The sequence below is a fragment of the Pongo pygmaeus genome, chromosome 9, assembly GCF_028885625.2.
Source record: "Pongo pygmaeus isolate AG05252 chromosome 9, NHGRI_mPonPyg2-v2.0_pri, whole genome shotgun sequence".
Lineage (NCBI taxonomy): Eukaryota > Metazoa > Chordata > Mammalia > Primates > Hominidae > Pongo > Pongo pygmaeus.
The window spans coordinates 23,484,180-23,509,012 of NC_072382.2; the positions used below are offsets into that span (position 1 = coordinate 23,484,180).

The window sequence follows — 24,833 nt, forward strand, 5'->3', positions numbered from 1 at the left end:
TCACACAAAGTTCCCTCTAAACTGGGACTCCCCTGAAACCTTCTAAACTCAAGATTTTATTTAAATATAACACAGCCACCTTTGGTTAGTTAGCTGATCCCAAAAATGTAAGAGTAGCTTGGGAAACACCTACTGAAAATCACAAGGACTGCTGTAATATTTTACATTGAATATTTTCTGATGGAATCTACCATTCCTACTGACAAGGGCTACTAAGTCTAACAGCACCAGCAATGCCACATTCAGCTTCAGGGGGTCTCTTGGCCTGTGATGCCTCAGTCCTTTCTACCATATGCTATCTGAGTATACAATTGTCTCCTTCACTGAAAATGAGCATGGCATTGTACCATGACTGAATCCTTAATATAAAGTATATTTAAGTAAGTTCACCCTTTATGTAATAACTGTGGTCTCACATTTATACTACATAAATAAAATCTATTCTTTGAATTATTACGTAAAGCAAACTTTCCCAATTAATGGAAGCCTTAAAAATTTTTTTAGAATGCAAGTATTCTCCATGGCCCCCCACCCCCCACTTTAGCTATTTTTATACATTTATATTTTCTTACATCAGGTTTTAAGAGTGGACCATACTTGTATTTTGACAAGGCTGGCAGCTTCTAATTAGAGATAGAATGTATACATAAATACAGACAGAAATTTTAACAGGCAGCACATATCATAATATTTGTTCTATAAGAGCTATTTAGACACAACCTAAATATGCTTGAGAATTTGGTCCATTTGAAAGCTCATGTTGAAATTGGAAAATTCTTCTTTCATTTAAGAGATAACCAAGTGAAGAAACAAACAACAAAAGACACTCTCCCTATGAGAAAAGGATTCTAATGGTCCCTGCTGGGTAAGGTATATGTGTGATGCTTAGCATTGGAAAGCCTGTCTCTGAAATATGATAAAGCTCTGGACCCAATCTCACCTAATGGTAAATTTCTGCCAGAGTTGTGGAAATTGTAGGTAACTGTTTAGATGAGCCATCTCAAGCCCTACTAATGCCCTCAATTTCTCCTTTCTTCCTTTGCTCGGGCTTTAGGGGTTCAACCTACTTATATTCCCTGAACATTTCCTCACCCACTCTATCCCCTGAACTATGGAATGAGAGGCTATCTGTCCAGCTACCTCTTTTCTTATCACCCTTAGAGACAAATAAACCTGGGCCAAGTTACCAAACTACCTAACTTTACTTATCTGTAAAATGGGAATAGTATTAGTACTTAACTCAGAGATTAGGATATGAATACCAAATCCTTAGACTAGTGTGATACATAATTAGCATTATGTGTCAGCCATACGCTTTTATTATCATTAGTCTTAAGTAGAACAACGTTTGATTTATAAGCACTACATATTACTATCACTATTATTATTTGATTCTTAACTGTTATATAAAGTGAAAATAACAACATGAAATCTTTTACTTTAGAAATCTGACAAAAATCTTGCGTTCATGGCTCCTGATTACTTGATGATTAACAAAGCACTGTCGCCAAAACTTCCATTTTGAGATGGCTCAGAATGGCTCTTCCATTTTTCTCATCTCTGTTCCTCTGTTGTGTCTTTCTCTCACCTAGCCTCATTTACTCACACTCTGTTGTTCCCTTATGGCCTAACTTAAATGGGCCCTCCTTCACAAAGCTTTCTATGAAGCCCACCTTCTAACATAGTAATGACTTACCATTTTTATATTACATTGTTTTGTTTATTTTTATCTCCCTCCCCAAGTAGAATGTAAGCTTCATGAGGACAGGAATAACTGCATTTTGTTAGTGGATGAATCCTTGTGCCTAGAATAGTAGCTGGCATATAGATTAATTAATATTTAATCTGGCCTATGTCAGACTTGTTAGACTAATAAATCCTTATCTGTTTAAGCCACCATAATTGTGTATTCTGTTACTTACAGCTGAAGACATTCCTGATGTTAAAGCATTATAGAATATGCATAGAATATTTGTTGTTATCCCCATCATTGTTATTACTGTTATTATGAATTAACCAGCATTTATTACGTGCTTACTATGTGCTAGGCATGATGTTCAGTATTTTTAGCACATTGCTAAATAAGCATCATCTTTTTTAACCTTTACAGTAACTTCTGAAGTACATACCAATTTTAGAGATGAAGAAACTGGGCTCAGAAAAGCTGAAGAGTTTGCTCAAGGTAGCAAAACTAGGAAATGACTGGCACAAATTATAAATGCAAATGTCTGGCTCCAGTGCCTATACTCTTACCTAGTATGCTGTACTGCCATGTCTGTGAAATATAGATAGAAGTATTTTCCTCTTAAAATAACTATAAGCTCCACAAGTCAGAAATCCTGTTCTCCAAGCCATGGTAGCCACTAAAGCAATTAATATATTGGGCCCTCAAGTAGCTACTCAGTAAATATTTGTTACAGAGATAGACAAGTGAATACCAATCCTGCTCTGGAATCTGAGTTTTTATAAAAATGAGACATGAATATACACTGTTAAGAAATTAATTTACTATATTCTCAAGTATGTGCCCCTAGTTTCTCTTGATTGTAGGAATTTTTCCTTCTGTTTTGGTTATATTTGTCACTCAGGCATCTGGAATCAAAACATCATCTCTGCTATGGTATGAAGGTTTGTGTTCCTCCAAAATTCATAGTCAAAACCCTAACCCGCAAGGTGATGGTACTAGGAGGGGGCATTTGTGGATGGTTGGATCACGAGGACAGAGCCCTCATGAATGGGATCAGTCCTCTTTTGGAGGTCTGAGAGAGCTCATCTGCCCCCTCTGCCATGAGAGGACACAGTGAGAAAGTACCATCTGTGAACCAGGAAACAGTCCCTCACCATATACCAAATCTTCCAGGAACTTGATCTTGGACTTCACAGTCTTCAGAACTGTGAGAAATAAATTTCTGTTGTTCATAAGCCATCTGGTTTATGGTATTTTGTTTTAGCAGCCCAAACAGGTTAAAACAGTCTCCTAACAAATTAAATAATTGGTGCTCTATGTATTTAAAGATAATGATGGATTTATTTTCAATACATGGCTTTCTGCCACATATGGTAACCCCTAGGCCCTTAGGCAGCTATTTTTTTACGCAAAATATTTTATGCCAGTCGCTTGTTGGCTAAGACAAGTAAATAAATGAAAATACACACACACACACACACACACAGAGCATACACATAAATGTATAAAAACATATATGGAGAAGGCAGTCAAAAACTGACTGGACCCATGAAGAGAATCCCCAATGCATGCAATTCTCTTTTCCTTGTCTTCAGCTTAGTAATCTATAACAGCTTCTTGTATCAGACAATAAGTAGAGATGTGTAAGCAGATGCAGATAGATGAATGAACTGGGTGATCTGAAAATCTGTGAATTAAAGCATCTAATACATGAATTGAAATTAAAAAAAAAAAATTCTCCTCCTCCAAACAGTTGTATGAACAAATCAAAAGGAAAAGAAGAATTGGAGGGAAAATGAGACAAAGAACAAAATCTGGTCTATGTGACACATTTATGAAACTGATGGCCTGTCAGCAAGACACTGATGAATATTTTTGCAGGATAAAAATGGCAATGCAGTTCTAAAAATAAACCACTGCGCTGCAGACCTGTCTGGTTCAGCTACACCACTGGAATATAAACATCCTCACTAGTACATTTCGACTCAAGGTTTCACAAAGAAGGAAAAACTGAACGTTTTGTTAGTAAGACAAGATATTTTACATGGTTATAAATCAGTTATGTTCTCTATATAATATACATTGAACTTAAGAGTAATGATTTTCATTTTCTAAAAAAGGTAAAATAAATGGTAATGGCAATATGCCACTAACTAACCTTTTATAAAAGACTATTTCCTCCCAACCCAATTATAATAAAATAAGAGTGGTATTATCATTATCTCATGATAATATGATAATATCCTAAAATAGGAATTTAAAAATAAAACTATAAATTATTTCTAAGCTGAATTGAATGGCAGAGCTAGTCAAAATGCTATCTCCAAATGGCTCTTGAAAAGGGGTGAAAATGCTATTATCTCATTTTGCATCCAAATTTACAATAAAAGCTACTATCTAAAATGCAAAAGTGAATTTACTATCCTTTACAAGTAACACTTTAATTCATCAAATCCATTCACCTTATTCAATCTTGCCTTACGTTACGATTCTGGTCTTAGCTAAATAGCGATTTCAATTCTAAGAGTTACAAACCTCTGGAAGGTTCTAGAACATTCTGATTACTATCATGCCACCTTTTTTTAATAATAAAAATGAATTAATTTTCCATAACAATAAAATGTGAATAATAAATTACACTTGATCCTTTATGACCACACTGAATTGGAATAAATAGAAAATTTAAAATGACCATTCTGCTTCCACCCGTGGCCACTAGTCTATTCACGGCACAGCAATCAGGGGCATCTTTGCAAAAAGTAAATGACATCACATCACTACCCCTGTTCAATTCCTTCAGTGACTTCCCACTACTCAAAATAGCACACCACCATGGCAGGCAAATTCTTAATTTTTTTTTTTCTTGTTGCCAAGGCTGGAGTGCAATGGTGCGGTCTCGGCTCACTGCAACCTCTGCCTCCCGGGTTCAAGCAATTCTCCTGCCTCAGCCTCCCAAGTAGCTGGGATTACAGGCACCTGCCACCACTCCCAGCTAGTACTTTTGTATTTTTAGGAGAGATGGGGTTTCACCATGTTGGCCAGGCTGGTCTCTAACTCCTGGCCTCAAGTGATCCACCCATCTCGCCCTCCCAAAGTGCTGGGATTACAGGTGTGAGCCACCACAGCTGGCCAATTCTTAAATTTTTTATAGAGACAAGAGCTCACTATGTTGGCCAGGCTGGTCTTGAACCCCTGGCCTAAAGCAATCCTTCCGCTTCAGCCTCCCGATGTGCTGGGATTACAGGTGTGAGCCACAGTGACTAGTCTCCTTGCCTAATTCTTGACAGCAGATAGCCACACATTAAAATATAAATACATCCTCCAATATACATCTGTATACTTCCTCCATTGCAGCTGGTATGCCATCCAAGTAATGGCAAAGTCTTCTAATGGAGAGGAAAAAAAAAAAAAAAAAAAACATAAAGAGCTGTAAGATAAAAACAATTTCACTTTAGGAGTTTTCATTTTCAACCTTATTTTTGCAGTAGGGTCACAAAGTTAATAATGGTCAAGAGAAAACTCTCAATTCCCACTTCGAGCTTGCTCGTCTGTCAGAACTCCCCATGGGACCACCCATTTATTCAGTTGCTCAAGCCAAAAGCCTCAAAGTTGGCTTTGATTCCTCCCATTCCCATATCCCATATTCAATCATCCATAAGACCTGTCTAATACATACCACGTATGACCACTTCTCACTCCTAAAAGTACCACGCCCTAGTTCAAGGCCCCATCATTTATACCTCCCCTAGATGACTGCAAGCCTCCTTAACAACATCCTACTTCCACCCTTTGCCACTAGTCTATTTACCACACAGCAGCTACAGACATCTTTGCAAAAAGTAAATGACATCACAGCCTTAGCTCTGTTCAATTCCTTCAATGACTTCCCATTACTCAGAATAAGATCTCAAGTTTTTTTATGTCCTACAGGATATTTCATGACCTTGTTCATGCCCCTCTTCTACTACCATTTTCTCCTCTTACACTCTCGGCTTTGCCTTTCCTCAAACACCCCAAGCCCAGGCCCACCCATGGGTCATTTCACTTGCTTTTTCCTCTGCCTGGAACATTCTTTTTCTTTTTTGAGATGGAGTCTCGCTCTGTCACCCAAGCTGGAGTGCAGTGGTGCAATCTTGGCTCACTGCAACCTCTGCTTCCCAGGTTCAAGTGATTCTCCTGGCTTAGCCTCCCGAGTAGCTGGGACTACAGGCACGTGCCACCATGTCCAGCTAATGTTTTTGTATTTTTAGTAGAGATGGGGTTTCACCATGTTAGCCAGGATGGTCTCGATCTCCTGACCTCGTGATCCGCCCACCTCGACCTCCAAACACGCTGAGATTACAGGCATCAGCCACGATGCTCAGCCTGCCGGAACACTCTTACCCCATGTTTGGCTCCTTCTCACACTAAGGCCACTCAACGTCATGTCTTCAGAGAGGGCTTCCTGACCACCCTATCTAAAATATCCCCACCCCAACTACCTATTTACTAGTTACTTTCTATCCCAGATTCTTGCTTTATTCCACTTCCATGTGCAATTACATTATTTATCTAGTATTATTGTCCATCTTCCCATACTTGAATGTAAGCTCTATGACTGTCTTGCTCATCACCGTATTCCCTTAAAAAAAAAACTAACATATAAATTAGTAATCTGCAGCAGCAAAAACTGCAAAATCAAATACCTATAGGAGCCAAGAGGTCATGAAAGTGAGTAAATCAGGCAATTTCCAGCTAATATGGAAATGAAGACCCAACACAAAAACAGCTTACTATTTTTCAAGAGAGACCTCATATACAACCTTCTAGATAAAATCTTCCAATTGTTTGATGATAAATTATGTTGGTTTTTTTCATTAAAACTCTATCCAAGCCAAATATACCATATCTGTGAGCCAGATACATACACAGGCTACCACTTGTTAACTTCTCACCTATAGTAAATCTTCCAAGTTTAAACTTACTAGATGCAATAGATTATTCTATAGATGACTATAAGTCACCCCATTCCACATGCTCTTTTGCAACGTGAATTTGCCATTCCTCCCATCAAGAGATGGAATCTATTTTCCCTTCCTTGGATACGTGACTTGCTTTGATTGACTTGCTTAAGGGAAGTGTCAAACAGCCTAAAATATGCAGCATTGGTTTTGGGACCTGATGGCAGGCAGAGGCTGAAAAAGTGGAGAGTCAGTTGTTAGCAAAGGCCAGAAGAGCCATGAGAAAATTGCTATTAGATGCAGGAGAGAGAGTGACTCATGTTACACAGTGGTGGAACGTTTGGCAAGACTGTTGTCTGCAATAATATTTACCTAATTTAACAATTACATAAGATAGAATATTTACCTAATTAACTTATCAACTGGCTAAAGATATTTCCAGGTAAAACACTGAAAGTAGTACCAATTGGCTTTTTTCAGCTGCATATGATAAAGTATGGGGAAGAGAGAAATAAACTAAAGAAGGACCTGTTTAATTTTTAAGCAGAATTTAGAGGAAGTAAAGAAGGCCCAAAAGAGTCTCTACAACTGGCGAAAGATCTGAAATTTAAAAATGGTCTCTGGGGAGATATCAAATCAGAGGTTTGTCCATAAGATCTTTTGTTGAGACCTTGAAAATATAGACCCTTCTCATCTATACAAAGGGACTTGTAAGAATCTTAATGACCTTTTTCTTCAATAGACAGACCCAAAGTAAAGACAGTTCTGTCCTGGAAAGGGATTATAAATGTGGCTTTTGGGACATAGAATCAATCCCTAATAACATTCATAGAAAACTCTCAAAGTTTTAAAGAAAACTATAGTACTAAAAGTACCCCCAGTTTGGACTAAAAGAGAAAGAAACAGTTCAAAATGAGAGAAATAAAATATCTGTGGGTTCCCAACTTAACACAGGTAAGAAGCAGGTTAAAAAGCTACTCAGCTACAAATATGACCTATTTCTTACGAAAAAGAAAACAGGAGGAGAAAGCCAAGAGCCCAAAGGGTACAGCTAATAGTCTTACAAAACAATGTACTAGGGAACAACTCTCAAGGAGCAGAACTGGGCACTATTCAAGGTATATATATATATGTGTGTGTATATATATATATATATATATATATATGTATGTGTATATATATATGTATATATATGTATATATGTGTATATATATGTATGTATATATATGTATGTGTATATATATATATGTATGTATGTGTGTGTATATATATATATATATATATAGTTTTTAAGTCTTTGTCCTTTATTGCACAAGGAGTGAGGGAAGCAGACAGACCAGTTGGACCATAGTAGATGGGTGTATGAGGACAAAATGCTACCTGAAAACCAGCCAACCCACACTCGCCTGAAATGGATGCTAATACCCTTCAAACTCTGGGCATTGGTTTCACACACAGCCTCTTCCAGGGATAAAAGGGGTTCTTCTAAAGCTTCTTGTTACCCTCAACCATGGAGGCAAGTTCTGAGTTCTGGTTTTCCTAGGACGCTAACTCTGGTCACATAGATCTCTGGAGTGATCAAACATGGTGGAGTGGCAGGATGAGTATTCCAAAAGCATAAGTAAAACAGGAGTCTTGACCAAGCCCTGTTACAATGTCAATGCCTGTGTATGGCCTCCCAGCCCAACCAGAAATTGACAGAGGCATGTATATGGTGAAAAGATATACATATATTTAGAATTAGCCAACTGGACTCAGTTTAGATGATCCCAATTTTGTTGGCAACATCCAAAGCATTGTAATCAGGAGCCAGTTGAACATATGCTTTCTTCTCTCCATCAGGCTGAATCAGGGTGTTGACCTTGGCCACATCAATGTCGCAGAGCTTCTTCACAGCCTTTTTGATCTGGTGCTTGTTGGCTTTAACATCCACAATGAACACAAGTGTGTTGTTGTCTTCTATCTTCTTCATGGCAGACTCAGTGGTCAGTGGAGCTTGATGACAGCATAGTGGTCAAGCTTGTTTCTCCTGGGGGTGCTTTTCTGAGGATATTTGGGCTGCCTCCGGAGTCGCGGTGTCTTGGGCCACCAGAAGGCGGGTGACGTGCGGGTCTTCTTTTTCTTTGTGGCTGTGAACACCTTTCAACACTGCCTTCTTGGCCTTTAAAGCCTTTGCTTTAGCTTCGGCTTTAGGAGGGGCAGGAGCTTCCTTCTTTGCTTTCGGCGCCATCTTGTGAAAACGCTATTCAGGGTATATTTTTGATACATGGGGTAAGAGACTTAGTAACATGTGCCCAGATGAATTTCAAAATTGCTATGGAACGGCGTTTCCAATTCTTCCTCTTTTTAAATGACAGCATCTACTACAGTTTTCTTGCCCCTGTCTCACCACTGTATGTTGGATAGGGGATGGGAGACAGAGGCAGGTAACTTATATTTTCATTCACAGATTTCTAGATCTAAAGAAGCTGTACTGGAGCAGCTGTGCCTAAGAAATCTCATATGCATCTGGACTTTAGTTAGATGAAAAGATACTGGACTCCGTCCAGGTCAATGCCATAATGGGATAAGACTTCTAAGAGAGGAGTAGGTATATTCTGCACGTGGAAGAAATGTGAATTGTTATGTTCAGAGGGCAGACTGTAGCACACTATTTCCAAAGATAGCTGCAACAATACCTTCCATCTCATGCCACTTTGCTATAGGAACTTGACATTCTCCAATCAAAAAGTAGAATCTTTTCCCTTCCACTTAAATCTGAGCTGGTCCTGTGACTTGCTTTGAGCAACATAATTTGGTAGAACTGGCCAGGCACAGTGGCTCATGCCTGTAATCCCAACACTTCGGGAGGCCAAGGAGGGGCAGATTGCTTGAGGCCAGGAGTTTGAGACCAGCCTGAGCAACATGGTGAAATTCCATCTCTACTAAAAATACAAAAATGAGCTGGGTATGGTGGCACATCCTATAATCCCAGCTTCTTGGGAGGCTGAGGTATGAGAATTGCTTAAACCCAGGAGGTGGAGGTTGCAATGAGCCAAGATGGTGCCACTGCACTCCAGCCTGGGTGACAGAGCAAGACTCTGTCTCAAAAAAAAAAAAAAAGAAGAAGAAGAATGTGGCATAACTGACAGTGTATAACTTTCAGATCAAGGCCTTAAGATATCTTACAACTTCTATTTTCACCTTGGAACAATCTCAGTACCATGTAAGGAAGCTCAACCTAGTCTAGTAAATAATGAGAGACCACATGGAAGAAAACTGAGGCTTCCTTGGTAACAACTAGTATCAAGGCCCCAGACATGGAGGTGAGGCCATCGTGAACCCTCTACCCCCAGCCAATACCATGTGGAATAGAAAAAAGTTGTCTCCAATAAGCCCTGCCCAAACTCCGGATCCACAAAATCATAAGCAATAATTTTTTTTAATCACTAAGTTTTAGGATAGTTTGTTATATAGCAATAGGTATCTGAGACACTGGAGAAAAGGCTAGTCTGAATAATGGAAATGAGGGAATTCTTGAATTTTTAAAAAACACATTTCTAATATGGTTTAAGCATTCACAGTGACTTTTAGGATAATAGCCTAGGATTCATTCCTTCATATACCAAATATTTACTGAGCTTCTAATATATGTCAGGTACTGTTCTAGGCCCTGAGAAAACAGTGAATTAAAGTCCTTATGGAATTGATATTCCAGTAAGAGGAACAAAAACAGGCCTCTAAGGATCTGCTTTAATAAGTAAGATGATTTCTTATTAGCACATCAATATTGTAAGTTAGTGTTTGCCAAATAACTAAATCTAGTCTTAACTTTCTCCTTGAAATCGTTACTTGGACGCTTTATCACTGTACCAGGAGCTATTTTTAGCCCAGCTTTTCTTCAGACTGAGCTAGAAAAAAAGCAAGGTCAAAATGATATAAGACTGCTAGTAAATTTTGTGCACGTGAATATTCAGGTACCTTCTATTTACTAAATGTATTCTGATTTAGAACACTAGCACCTTCACACCTTTACTCCTGACATATCCTCTTCTGGGGCACCTTTCCCCTGCCTCCTTCACCTGGGAAACTCCTGACTTCCTCAGGTCTCACCACCATGCCAGATGTTTCTCTTTCTTCTTCCACTGCATCCTATGCATGCATATATATATATATATATCCTGTTGAGTACAGTATAATTTATTGTTTCTTTGTTTAATTGTCCCAACTAGATTGTTAATTCCTCCAGGAGAGGAACTGTTCTTTCATTCCTAACATAGAAATCTACATGAATAGTAAGGTAATCAATAGTAAGTGATCAATAAGTGTTTGCGAAATGAATGAGCCTTAAAACCTTGATTAAATCACGGTTCTCTTGTCGGTAGAATGGGGCTAATATTCCAAGGAGAAGATGAAATTGCAACTGCCTGGCAAATTATAAAGCATCACTCAAGTATTTTATCATTATTTACCAGACGTAAGCACAAATTGCCTCTTTATAATACCCAAGTTTACCCTCAAAGTAAGAAGACTTGTTATACTTCAGGACATTCAGAAAAGCATACCAACTTTCAAACAAAATTCCTACGCAGTAGATATAAATTCTGGTTTGTGGTTGCTTTTGTTTTGTTTTCATCAGTCCCTCCATTTTGCAGTCACCTGTTATATGCTATCTGCATTTTAACTCAAAAGCACAGAAGAAAACCTTCAGGGTTTGAGACACATCCAAAGGGCAAATGCAATTTAATCTATGGGTTTGTCAAAAAGTCAGAGGATTTTTAAAATTCAGTTAAGTTTCAGGTTTAACCTAAACTTAACTTAGTTTTGAGAAAACAATTCCTCTTCTTTTCACATAAATGTGGCTATTTGAAAACAAGGTGCTTGCGTGTTATAGTACCTCAGGCAGGATTATAAAAGTTCAAAGGACTAAACAGATACACATATGCACCATCAGAGTTATAATCAATCCCAGATACACCTATCACCTGGTAGGAGGACTTAAATCAATGCAGTCCAACATGGTAGCCACTAGATACACATTGCTATTAATTTAATTTTTAATTAAAATGAAACAAAATTAAAAATTCAGTTTGTCAGTCACACTGGCCACATTTCAAGCTCTCAATAGCTCGTGACTAGACGGATTCACAGCCGAATTCTACCAGAGGTACAAGGAGGAGCTGGTACCATTCCTTCTGAAACTATTCCAATCAATAGAAAAAGAGGGACTCCTCCCTAACTCATTTTATGAGGCCAGCATCATCCTGATACCAAAGCCTGCCAGAGACACAACAAAAAAAGAGAATTTTAGACCAATATCCCTGATGAACATTGATGCAAAAATCCTCAATAAAATACTGGCAAACCGAATCCAGCAGCACATCAAAAAGCTTATTCACCATGATCAAGTGGGCTTCATCCCTGGGATGCAAGGCTGGTTCAGCATACCCAAATTAATAAACGTAATCCAGCATATAAACAGAACCAAAGACAAAAACCACAGGATTATCTCAATAGATGCAGAAAAGGCCTTTGACAAAATTCAACAGCCCTTCATGCTAAAAACTCTCAATAAATTAGGTATTGATGGGACGTATCTCAAAATAATAAGAGCTATTTATGACAAACCCACAGCCAATATCGTACTGAATGGGCAAAAACTGGAAGCATTCCCTTTGAAAACTGGCACAAGACAGGGATGTCCTCTCTCACCACTCCTATTCAACATAGTGTTGGAAGTTCTGGCCAGGGCAATCAGGCAGGAGAAAGAAATAAAGAGTATTCAATTAGGAAAAGAGGAAGTCAAATTGTCCCTGTTTGCAGATGACATGATTGTGTATTTAGAAAACCCCATCGTCTCAGTCCAAAATCTCCTTAAGCTGATAAGCAACTTCAGCAAAGTTTCAGGATACAAAATCAATGTGCAAAAATCACAAGCATTCTTATACACCAATAACAGACAAACAGAGAGCCAAATCATGACTGAACTTCCATTCACAATTGCTTCAAAGAGAATAAAATACCTAGGAATCCAACTTACAAGGGATGTGAAGGACCTTTTCAAGGAGAACTACAAACCACTGCTCAATGAAATAAACGAGGATACAAACAAATGGAAGAACATTCCATGCTCATGGATAGGAAGAATCAATATCATGAAAATGGCCATACTGCCCAAGGTAATTTATAGATTCAATGCCATCCCCATCAAGATACCAATGACTTTCTTCGCAGAACTGGAAAAAACTACTTTAAAGTTCATATGGAACCAAAAAAGAGCCCGCATTGCCAAGTCAATCCTAAGCAAAAAGAACAAAGCTGGAGGCAGCACGCCACCTGACTTCAAACTATACTACAAGGCTACAGTAACCAAAACAGCATGGTACTGTTACCAAAACAGAGATATAGACCAATGGAACAGAACAGAGCCCTCAGAAATAATACCAGACATCTACAACCATCTGATCTTTGACAAACCTGACAAAATCAAGCAATGGGGAAAGGATTCCCTATTTCATAAATGGTGCTGGGAAAACTGGCTAGCCATATGTAGAAAGCTGAAACTGGATCCCTTACATCTTATACAAAAATTAATTCAAGATGGATTAAAGACTTAAATGTTAGACCTAAAACTATAAAAACCCTAGAAGAAAACCTAGGCAATACCATTCAGGACATAGGCATGGGCAAGGACTTCATGTCTAAAACACCAAAAGCAATGGCAACAAAAGCCAAAATTGACAAATGGGATCTAATTAAACTAAAGAGCTTCTGCACAGCAAAAGAAACTACCATCAGAGTGAACAGGCAACCTACAGAATGGGAGAAAATTTTAGCAACCTACTCATCTGACAAAGGGCTAATATCCAGAATCTACAAAGAACTCAAACAAATATACAAGAAAAAAACAAACACCCCATCAAAAAGTGGGCGAAGGATATGAACAGACACTTCTCAAAAGAACACATTTATGCAGCCAACAGGCACATGAAAAAATGCTCATCATCACAAGCCATCAGAGAAATGCAATCAAAACCACAATGAGATACCATCTCATACCAGTTAGAATGGCAATCATTAAAAAGTCAGGAAACAACTGGTGCTGGAGAGGATGTGGAGAAATAGGAACACTTTTACACTCTTGGTGGGACTGTAAACTAGTCCAACCATTGTGGAAGACAGTGTGGCGATTCCTCAGGGATCTAGAACTAGAAATAGCATTTGACCCAGCCATCCCATAACTGGGTATATACCCAAAGGATTACAAATCATGCTGCTATAAAGACACATGCACACGTATGTTTACTGCAGCAGTATTCACAATAGCAAAGACTTGGAACCAACCCAAATGTCCAACAATGATAGACTGGATTAAGAAAATGTGGCACATATATGCCATGGAATACTATGCAGCCATAAAAAAGGATGATGTCCTTTGTAGGGACATGGATGAAGCTAGAAACCACCATTCTCAGCAAACTATCGCAAGGACAAAAAACCAAACACCACATGTTCTCACTTACAGGTGGGAATTGAACAATGAGAACACTTGGACACAGGAAGGGGAACATCACACCCCGGGGCCTGTTGTGGGGTGGGGAGAGGGGGGAGGGATAGCATTAGGAGATATACCTAATGTAAATAACGAGTTAATGGGTGTAGCACACCAACATGGCACATGTATACATATGCAACAAACCTGCACATTGTGCACATGTACCCTAGAACTTAAAAGTATAATTAAAAAATAAATAAATAAATAAAAGCTGGTGACTACCAAATTGTACAGTGTAGATACAGAATATTTCCATCATCATAAAAAGTTCTGTTGGATAACAGTGCCTTCAATGAGTAAAACATAGGTTTCACATCATATTACTGAATTTTTCTAATATGATTCTCTGCCTGCAGTAATGAAAACAGTGTGATATTTCTGAAGAAATGTTAAACAAAGGGGTAGTATGGAAACACATCACTTTTTCATAGGCTGACATCATGTAAAAGTTTACATTATATTCATTCTTTGAAGTGACTAATACTCCAATTAAGGATAATTCATTTTGTTTAGCAAAGTTTTCTCAGTATAACACAGACCTTTTGTAAACGTTGTGAACTCAAAATCTGAGAGAGGTCTCAGTCAGTTTAGAAAGTTAATTTTGCCAATGTTAAGGACGAACCCATGACACAGCCTCAGAAGCTGTACCCCAAGATAGTTGGGGTACAGCTTGCTTTTATACATCTTAGGGAAGATATATACACCAATCAATACACGTAAGATTTACACTGGTTAGCTCTGGAAGGGCAGGAAAACTCAGTGCAGGGGAGGGGCTTCTAGGTCATAGGTAGATTTAAACATATTCTGATTGGCAATTGGTTGAAAGAGTTATTATCAGTAGAAAAAAAAATGCCTGGGTTAAGATAAGGGGTTGTGGAGACCAAGGTTTTTTGGTTGTTTTTTCATTTTTTGAGACAGAGTCTCACTCTGTCGCCAGGCTGGAGTGCAGTGGCAACATCTCAGCTCACTACAACCTCCGCCTCCCAGGTTCAAGCAATTCTGCTGCCTCAGCCTCCTGAGTAGCTGGGACTACAGGCACACGCCACCACGCCCAGCCAATTTTTGTATTTTTAGTAGAGACAGGGTTTCACCATGTTGGCCAGGATGGTCTTGATCTCCTGACCTCGTGATCTGCCCACCTCAGCCTCCCAAAGTGCTGGGATTAGAGGCATGAGCCACTGCACCAGGTTGAGACCAAGGTTTTTATCATACAGACAAAGCCTCCAAGTAGCAGGCTTCAGAGAAAATAGATTGTAAATGTTTCTTATCAGACTTAAGGTCTGTGTTGATGTTAATGCTGGAGGGGTATAATGAGGCATGTCCAACCCCTACTTCATGGCCTGAGTCAGTCTTTCAGGTGAAATTTTAGAGTGCCCTTGCTGATGAGGGAGTCCATTCAGATGGCTGCAGGGGGTGGGGGGCCCTTCAAATTTTATTTTTGCTTTACAATGTATATCTTTATCATTACCATCTTTGAAGTTTGGGCTAAGACAGCAATTTTCTAAAAGCTTTCCCATCTGAAAAGTCTGAAAATTTTCTTCAAATTAATACATCACACTGTAGGCCGGGTGTGGTGGCTCATGCCTGTAATCCTAGCACTTTGGGAGGCCAAGGTGTACAAATCACTTGGGCCCAGGAGTTTGAGACCAGCCTGGGCAACAAGGCAAAAACTGGTCTCTACTCAAAATACAAAAATTAGTCAGGTGTGGTAGTACACATGTGTAGCCGCAGCTACTTGGGAGGCTGAGGTAGGATCACTTAAGCCCAGGAGGTTGATGCTACAGTAAGCCGTGATTGTACCACTGCAGTCTAGCCTGGGCAACAGAGCAAGACCCTGTCTCAAAAAAAAAAAAAAAAAAAAAAAAGAACCAAACAAACAAAAAAACACACTATAGTTTTAAAAGTACTCTACCTACCTGCTAAAAATATAAGAAGCATACATTACTCTAAAACCTAAATGTTAGTTCTATAAAATCTAACTTTAGAATGTGCTTTTTGAATAGCTTCTTTCTAAAGATAAAATAAAGATCTGTGCAAACAACTAAATTTATAAAGTGACACACTAATCCAGTACTAAGATTTATATTTTATATGCATGAAGTAGGTTCTTTTCTTTTGAAATATTAAACAAGCTTTCAAAAGCATGATTCAAAGGTAGTTTACAGAAATCCCACAAATTCAATGGAATTTACAAAGAGTTTCTAAGAACAATGGTAAATTATTTACCTACTTTAAAAAGAATGACAGCTAGGCCAGGTACGGTGGCTCATGCCTGTAATCCCAGCACTTTGGGAGGCTAAGGTGGGTGGATCACCTGAGGTCAGGAGTTCGAGACCAGCCTGGCCAACATAGTGAAACCCTATCTCTACTAAAAATACAAAAATTAGCCAGGCGTGGTGGCGCGTGCACCTGTAGTCCCACCTATTCGGGAGGCTGAGGCAGGAGAATCACTTGAAGCCAGGAGGTGGAGGTTGCAGTGAGCTGAGATCGTGCCACTGTACTCCAGTCTGGGCAACAGAGCAAGACTCCGTCTCAAAAACAAACAAACAAACAAACAAAAAACACTGACAACTAAGTATTTTTGCTCTAGGCTCTCTTGGGAGGCCAAAATATGGTTTATTTTCAAATACTGGATTAAAACCCCAAATAAACTTCATTTTAATAAAAATCATCTTCAATATAAATCTTTAGGACGTCTTCAGTGCTCATTAAGCACCCTCTAGAGTCAGTTATAGTTCAGAACGAATCAGATCTTAAAACATAATTCATTATTTAAAATAAAAATAAAATATAGATAAATTATTTTTAAGGAACTTAAATCACATATCACTTCCCCTCAAGAATTTCAAAATGTATCTCTAAAAGTTCACATATCCTGCTTTTTCTAAAAGTGAGTTCACTCTGGCAGTGTCTCTGAGATATTTATGTTATTTTGCAAAAGATGGTTCAAGTAAAAGATACTATCATTTTGAAAGTCTACCATGCAAGGATCCCTGCTTTAAAATCTGTAAGTCAAGTCTTTTTATGTCTAATTGTCCTGTATGTGCCTAAATTTTAAGAATCACTCTAACTGTAAAAAGGTTTGCAGAAGATATGCTCCATTAAAATAAGATAAAGAAGGAAACATATTTCTTGAGTATGTAGAAAACTTCACATGACAATTCATTGTAAGGATAGTTGGCTCAGGGTTTTGTAAGAGTTAAGAAAAAGAAAGCCTCTGTTTACTGTTTCTCAACTATCACCCACTATATTCTTTTAGGGAAACGTATCTCCCAATTTCCGCCAATACAAAACCATCAAGCCTTTAACATTTCAGCTTCAACTGAGTGACCTAGTTCTCCCTCCCTAGAAGGGCAGAAACACAGGCAGTCTAGCATCCCCTAAACCTGGCTCCATTCCCCAGCCCAGAGTTGCACCCTCACAGGTGCTCAGTCACACATAGTCACCATTCACACTGATGAAGCCCAGTGTTCACCAAGAGATCAAGTTCAGGCCAAGCCACAGAGGTCAGGTCAACTCTCTCCCTTTTCAATTCAAAAAAGGGGGAGTCATAGTCAATTCACAGTTTTCTGAATGCTTTGAATATACAAGTAGCAGCAAAATGTTTCTTGTTTATATCCACTTAATTTAAGGTTTTCTTTCGTCTGTTCAAAAAATTTTAAAAATTAAAAGTTATTATTTGAGTTCATTCTAGGGGAGAAAAAAATCCAATTACTCACCTCCTGTTAGACTTGCCTAAAGTTTCAAAAACTGAATACACCCTACCAGAGAGGACAAAAGGCTGAAAAGCATTGCATCAAAGACATTAAGTCAGAGAACTGATAATATATCCTTCTTTGATTCATCAACAAATTCATCAAGAGGAGGACTTATGCATAATAGTCTTGCTTATGGGCCAGGTGCAGTGGCTTACGCCTGTAATCCCAGCACTTTGGGAGGCCAAGGCAGGCGGATCACCTGAGGTCAGGAGTTTGCAAACAGCCTGGCCAACATGGCAAAATCCTGTCTCTACTAAAATTACAAAACTTAGCCGGGTGTGGTGGTGCGTGCCTGTAATCCCCGCTACTCAGGAGGCTGAAGCAGGAGAATCACTTGAACCTGGGAGGCAGAGGTTGCAGTAAGCCAAGATCATGCCACTGCACTCCAGCCTGGGCAACAGAGCAAGGCTCTGTCTCAAAAAAAAAAAAAAAAAAAAAAAATTTGTGTATGAGGGGTGAAAAGAACTTTCTTTTATGTAGAAAACAGCTACGCAGCTTGAACTTTACCTGGTTGTGTTACATCCTCTCCTCTCTGCTGCTTCTTACCTGAGCTATTTCACTGCCCTGTGTTTTCTCCACTGGAGGGCACAGTTAGCTTAAAAACAAAAAAAAGGTGAAATCTCATTTGGTCTGTTCTATAGTTCTAGAAAAAGCATGGGCGAGAAAGAAGGTTATAGTTGCTATTGGGAATGATATTTCAGTAATATTTTGGAATTTAATTTATCTCTGTTATCCTTGAAAACCATTATAAAAGATAATCACTAATTGGCTAATAGCCAAATATGCTCCACATATAATGATCTATGAAGTATAAATAAAAGATGAGGTAGAAAACAAGGAAGATAAAATACAATGGTAGAAATGATCCATTTTAGGCACAGAGTAACCTACATACAAATAGAAATTATCTTTTTCAACAATAGTACACCCAGCTACTGCGGTCCCAGTAAGACATCTCCATGAGAATGTGGTGTTGAACTATTCAGTTCTTTTGCAATGATAAAGTTCATATGTTCAGCAAAAATGGGGTTATTCTTATTTTTTGCATAATTATTTTAGAGTTGATCCAATGGGGAATGCAATTCAGCATCTCATTCACGGCTGCCTTTTCTTTATAAACCTAATCAGTCCTAAGGGTGTACTGCAAAACATTTTCAGTATGTTTAGCAGAAAGATTAATAAAGAGATACATAGTTACTGCCCTTCTAGATAAAGTCAATAAACGTATAGTTTTCAGAGAGATGTGTAAAACAATAGCCTATTATTGTTTTAAAAATTGCTTTAGAATAAAACTGTTATTCCTCTTCAGCTTACCAAAAAGCTTTCCAAGCTTTTATTTGTGTTAAAAGTAATGTGATTACTTCTATGCCGTTACCCAGGATATCATGTTTATTAGGTCAACTGACAAAATATTATAACTTATGCTCTGGGACTGAATGTTTGCATCCCCCCAAATTCATATGTTGAAGCTTAAATCCCCAATGTGATGGTATCTGCGGGTGGGGACTTTGGGAGGTAATTATTAATGGGATTAATGCCCTTACAAAAAAAGACACAAGCATGTGAAGATACAATGAAAGACAGCCATCTGCAAACCAGGAAAAATCCCTCACCAGACATCAGAAGCCTTGATCTTGGACTTCCCAGACTCCAGAATTTTTAGAAATAAATTTGTTTTGTTTCAGCCATCTAGTCTATAGTATTCTGTCACAGCAGCCCAAACTGACCAAGACAACTTAGTTTTTTGTTAGATAGTCCACTTTAATTTTTGTAAAGTAACAAGTGGGGGAAAAATAACAGGTGAGATTAAGTCTTCAAAAACATTATCCTAAACATCATGTATATTTAAACAAATTATGCATGTTATTTTAGAAGTGATTCACTAAAGAAACCATAATTCTACACAATTCAATGGCTGCCAGACCCATCCTCTGCACTTCTAAGAGAAGAGGGAATTCCATTTGCCTGGTAACACAACTGATAACTCCCAATCCTTTTCCCTACTTATTTAAATTGTGACTATCTCTCAGAAGAGTATTCTAGGCAAAGGGATAAATTAGTACAAAGTTTGTGCTGTAGATATACAAGGAATGGCAAGGAGGCCACTATGGTTGGAGTGGAGTAAAGAAATTCCATTCAGGTCTCAGTCTAAATGTCAGCTTAACGAGAAAATCTTCCCTAACCATCATCCTATGCAAAGAAGCAGGGATACAAACTTCCTCTCTATCCTCCTCTATTATTCTATCATCTACTTTATTTTTCTTCTTAGTACGTTTCACCACCAAACTTACCAAATGTCTGCTTATTGTCCATCTTTCCTCATTAAAATGCAGCCTCCATGAGAGCAAGGACTTTGCCCATTTTGTTCACTGCTATGCCCCTAGGCATTGCAAAGTGTCTGACATACCAGTGGTGATCAATTAATTTATTGAATCAGCTAAATAAAAGAATAACTATGGGTATGGAGAGAACCTAAGAATAGATGATATAACTTCCCTGATGTTATATCTTACTCTTGATGATATATCTATGGTATATGTCATATTCCTGATATGAGGCATCAGTACCAAATAAGGGGCAGAAATTACAGTAATATAAAAATATAACAAAAAATAGAAAAAGAGGCATAAAATTTTCAAAATTAAAACCTGTAATAATAGCTTTCCTATTCATCTTGTACTTGCCTTTGGCCTATTATCAAAGAATTAAGATTATTTTACTAGTCAGCATAATACTGTACCTTAAACATAGGAAGCATCGTCTTTCCAAGACCCAATGAGTATTTCTCCTATAAAACTAGAAGGCAGGAAAAGAATGCACACCCACCCCCCATCACACACACACACACACACACACACACACACACACCCCTTCATTCACAGAGCAAAGCTTGACTAAGTTACTGAATCTCTTTTATCAGAAAGGATACCCCCAACCAAAAAGGCAGCTTCCCTTGAACCCCAAGCAATAGTGTATGACCAAAGTCTTCACAGACTGAGGTCTTTTTTTCTGTTTTGATACAGAGTCTCACTCTGTTGCCCAGGCTGGAGTGCAGTGATGTGATCTTGGCTCACTGCAGCCTCCACCTCGCAGGTTCAAGCAATGCTTCTACCTCAGACTCCCAAGTAGCTGGGATTAAAAGCGTGCATCCTCATGACGGCTAATTTTTGTATTTTTAATAGAGACGGGGTTTCACCATCTTGGCCAGGCTGGTCTCGAACTCCTGACCTCAAGTGATCTGCCCACCTCGGCCTCCCAAAGTGCTGAGATTAAAGGCATGAGCCACCATGCCAGCCTGAGGATTCATTTCTTATTATCCTAGAGTCCTTTTAGACTTCGGCCTTATATTACTGCTATTAAAGATAAACAATCTCTGTCTTCTTATTTAAAGCCATATTTATACACACACATCAGGCTCTCCTGGTTCTTAAAGTCTATATCAGTAAGGACATACCCCCACCCCACCAGGGATGCAAAGTAGAGTCCATGTCCCTGAGTTCCATACATCTTTGTTCCAGCTTTTCAGTGACCCGGATGGTACATTTCCCCACCATTTCTATTTTAAAAATGAAGAAATCTACCAGCCTGGACAATATAGCGAAACCCTGTCTCTACAAAAAATACAAAATTAACCGGGAGGGATGGCATACACCTGCAGTTCCAGCTACTAGAGAGGCTGAGGTGGGAAGGATTATTTGAGCTGGAGAGGTCAAGACTGCAGTGAGCATGCCACTGCATTCCAGCCTGGGTGACAGAGCAAGACCCTATCTCAAAAAAAAAAAAAAAAAAAAAAAGGAGAGAGGAAAAAAAGAAATTTAAATGCCATTGAATCTGTAACCTTATACTTCCCAAACCAGGAGCATCTGAAATGGATTTCACAACCTTTATACTTAATACATTAATATGGAAAAATGGCAGAATTAAGATGATACCCCCAGGATGATGAATACAATTGACTTCTTATTGGATTTGGAACGTAATTAGAGAGAAATATGCACAAAGGACAGTAACGTATCCACATATAGATGTACCCACTCAGCCTCACTTCATAGCCAGTCCTGATCCTTTTCAAATTCAGTTGAACTACTTTGGGCCACAGTCCCCCAGATTACCAGGTACTTGCTAAAAATATCTAGAGTAACTAAAAGCAGATCATCCTAAGAAACTTACTTCAAGTTAATTGAAAAGCCAATATTCCTGAATCATTTGTTAATAGTTCTCAAAGAATAATGGCAATAAGACAATTCCCACATACCTCTACTCTTTGGTTTTATAAACTATACACCTGGGCACTAAAATAATTTAACTATCTGATATGGACAAGAACTCAATAACCAGCATAATCAGGAATGAGACCTTATTTATTCAGTAAGACTTGCAACCATATCCCATACAAAAGTCTTTTCCTTTCATCCATGTCTGTATTCAAATGAACAGCAATAAATTAAGTTTACCCAAAACCCACTGGACTTTAAATCAATTATAAAATTTCATTTGAAACAAGAAAATTTCCCTCCTTTTCTACTGAATCTGTAGCTTAGGATGCTTTCAGCTGAAACCGACAGAAATATCCTTAAAAAATGGAATTTTTTATCTCAAAATAATAGGAAACATTCAGGCACTTCCAGAGTGGGCAAACTGAGTGGGTCAGGGATAGCATCAAGGTCCTAGAAGCTTTCCATCTTTCTTCTCTGCGATCCTCAGTGTGTTGGTTCTTTCCCCAGTTTATTCTGTCTGGTCTTCAAGGTGGCCGCAGGTAGCCCATCCTCACATAATAACACCCTTTCTTCTACCTCTTCTTAAGGCTCGGAAAGCCTTCTCAGAATCTCTCCCTCCAGCAAATCTCCTCTCACATCTCATTGTCCAGAACTCCGATATGCATGCTCCTAAACCAACCACTAGCAAGAGGAAAGAAATCAAAATAAGCTTAAGCTAATCAAGATTGGTCAACTTTTCCTGAAGTATATGATTATACAGTACCTATACAAATGTGGGATTCTGTCAACAAGCAACCAACTGTATCTGCCACATCTTCCCCAAGTGTTGCAGTCACCCTGTACTGAGGAGACCATGTGGAAATCATCTCCCATTCAGTAGATCAGAATTAAACTATAAACAAGAGATTAATTCATACTTTATCACAAACACAAACCTACAAGGTTCGTTCAGTATTTAGTCAGCAGTCATTTTTATTTACTGAAAATACCTAAAACAGGCTAATCCATCAACTACCCTGAGAGGTTGCAGAAACTTTACTCACAAAGAAAGTATACATCAACTACATCAACTTATGCCTCTAATCCACTATATTTTAAAAATTATCTCCTGGAATTAAGTCCTTTTCTACATTTTCATCAGGCTTACTTTGTTGCTTTGCTTAAAGAAAATGAAATCTAATGCAAATATTGTGATGGGAATTACAGCCAAGCTAGTGGTGCCTTGCCTGTATCTCCTCTGACCATACCACACTGGGGAGCACATTCCAAATGCATCTCTTTGCCCAAGGACTTTGTGCCTACATTAAAAATGAGGAAAATCTTCAAATAAACTATCTAACAATGCATCTTAAAGAACTAGAAAAGCAAGAGCAAACCAAACCCAAAATTAGTAGAAGAAAATAAATAATAAGGATCAGAGCAGAAATAAATGAAATGGAAATGGAAAAAAAATGCAAAAGATCAATGAAACAAAAAGTTGTTCTTTTTTTAAAGTTAAAACTGATAAACCTTTAGCCAGACTAACTAAGAAAAAAGAGAAAGATACAAATAAATAAAAAATGATAAAGGAAACATTACAAATGATACTGCAGAAATTCTAAGAATCATAAGTGGCTACTATGAGTAACTATATGTCAATAAATTGGAAGATCTAGAAGAAATGGACAAATTCCTAGACACATACAACCTACCAAGATAGAACCAGAAAGAAATCCAAAACCTGAACAGACCAATAACAAGAAATGACACAGAAGCTGTAATAAAAAGTCTCCCACTAAAGAAAAACCCAGGATTGGATGGGTTCACTACTGAATTCTACTATTAGAATATTTAAAGAAGTTTAATTCTCATTCTACTATTAGAAATATTTAAAAATGACCTAGTACCAATCCTTCTCAAACTATTCTGAAAAATAGAGGAGGAGGGAATACTTCCAAACACTTTCTATGAGGCCAGTATTACTTTGATACCAAAACTAGACAGAGGCACATCAAACAAAAAAAAAAACAACAACAAAAAAAGAAAACTACAGGCCAATATCTCTGATGCATACTGATGCAAAAATTCTCTACAAAATACTAGCAGACAGAATTCAATGATACATTAGAACAGAGGTGTCCAATCTTTTGGCTTCCCTGGGCCAAACTGGAAAGAGAATTATCTTGGGCCACACATAAAATACACTAACATTAACAATAGCTGATGAGCTAAAAAAAAAAAAAAGAAAAAAAATTGCAAAAAAAATCTCATGTTTTAGAAAGTTCACAAATTTGTGTTGGGCCACAATTCAAAGCCATCCTGGGCCACATGTGGCCCATTGGCTGCAGATTGGACAAGCTTGCATTAGAAAGATCATCCACCATGACCAAGTGGGATTTATCCCTAGGATGCAAGGATGGTTCAACATACACAAATCAATGAATGCGATACATCATATCAACAGAATAAAGGACAAAAACCACATATTCATTTAATGAATTAAATGAATTAATGCTGAAAAAGCATTTGATAAAATTAAATATCCCTTCATGATAAAAACCTTCAAAAAACTGGGTATAGCAGGAACATACCTCAACAGCCCCTCAGCCAGCATCATACAGAATGGGGAAAAACTGAAAACCTTTCCTCTAAGATCTGGAACATGACAAAGATGCTGACTTTCACCACTGTTATTCAACATAGTACTGGAAGTCCTAG

General features: G+C 38.2%; 1 protein-coding gene and 1 pseudogene across 1 annotated transcript in view; both read right to left on the minus strand.

Moving 5' to 3' along the window:
- Positions 1 to 24,833, minus strand: part of HSD17B12 (hydroxysteroid 17-beta dehydrogenase 12) — a 172,906-nt gene that overhangs the window by 126,377 nt on the left and 21,696 nt on the right. The gene's annotated exons all lie outside the window — the stretch shown is intronic.
- Positions 7,933 to 9,602, minus strand: LOC134740329 (large ribosomal subunit protein uL23-like; annotated as a pseudogene).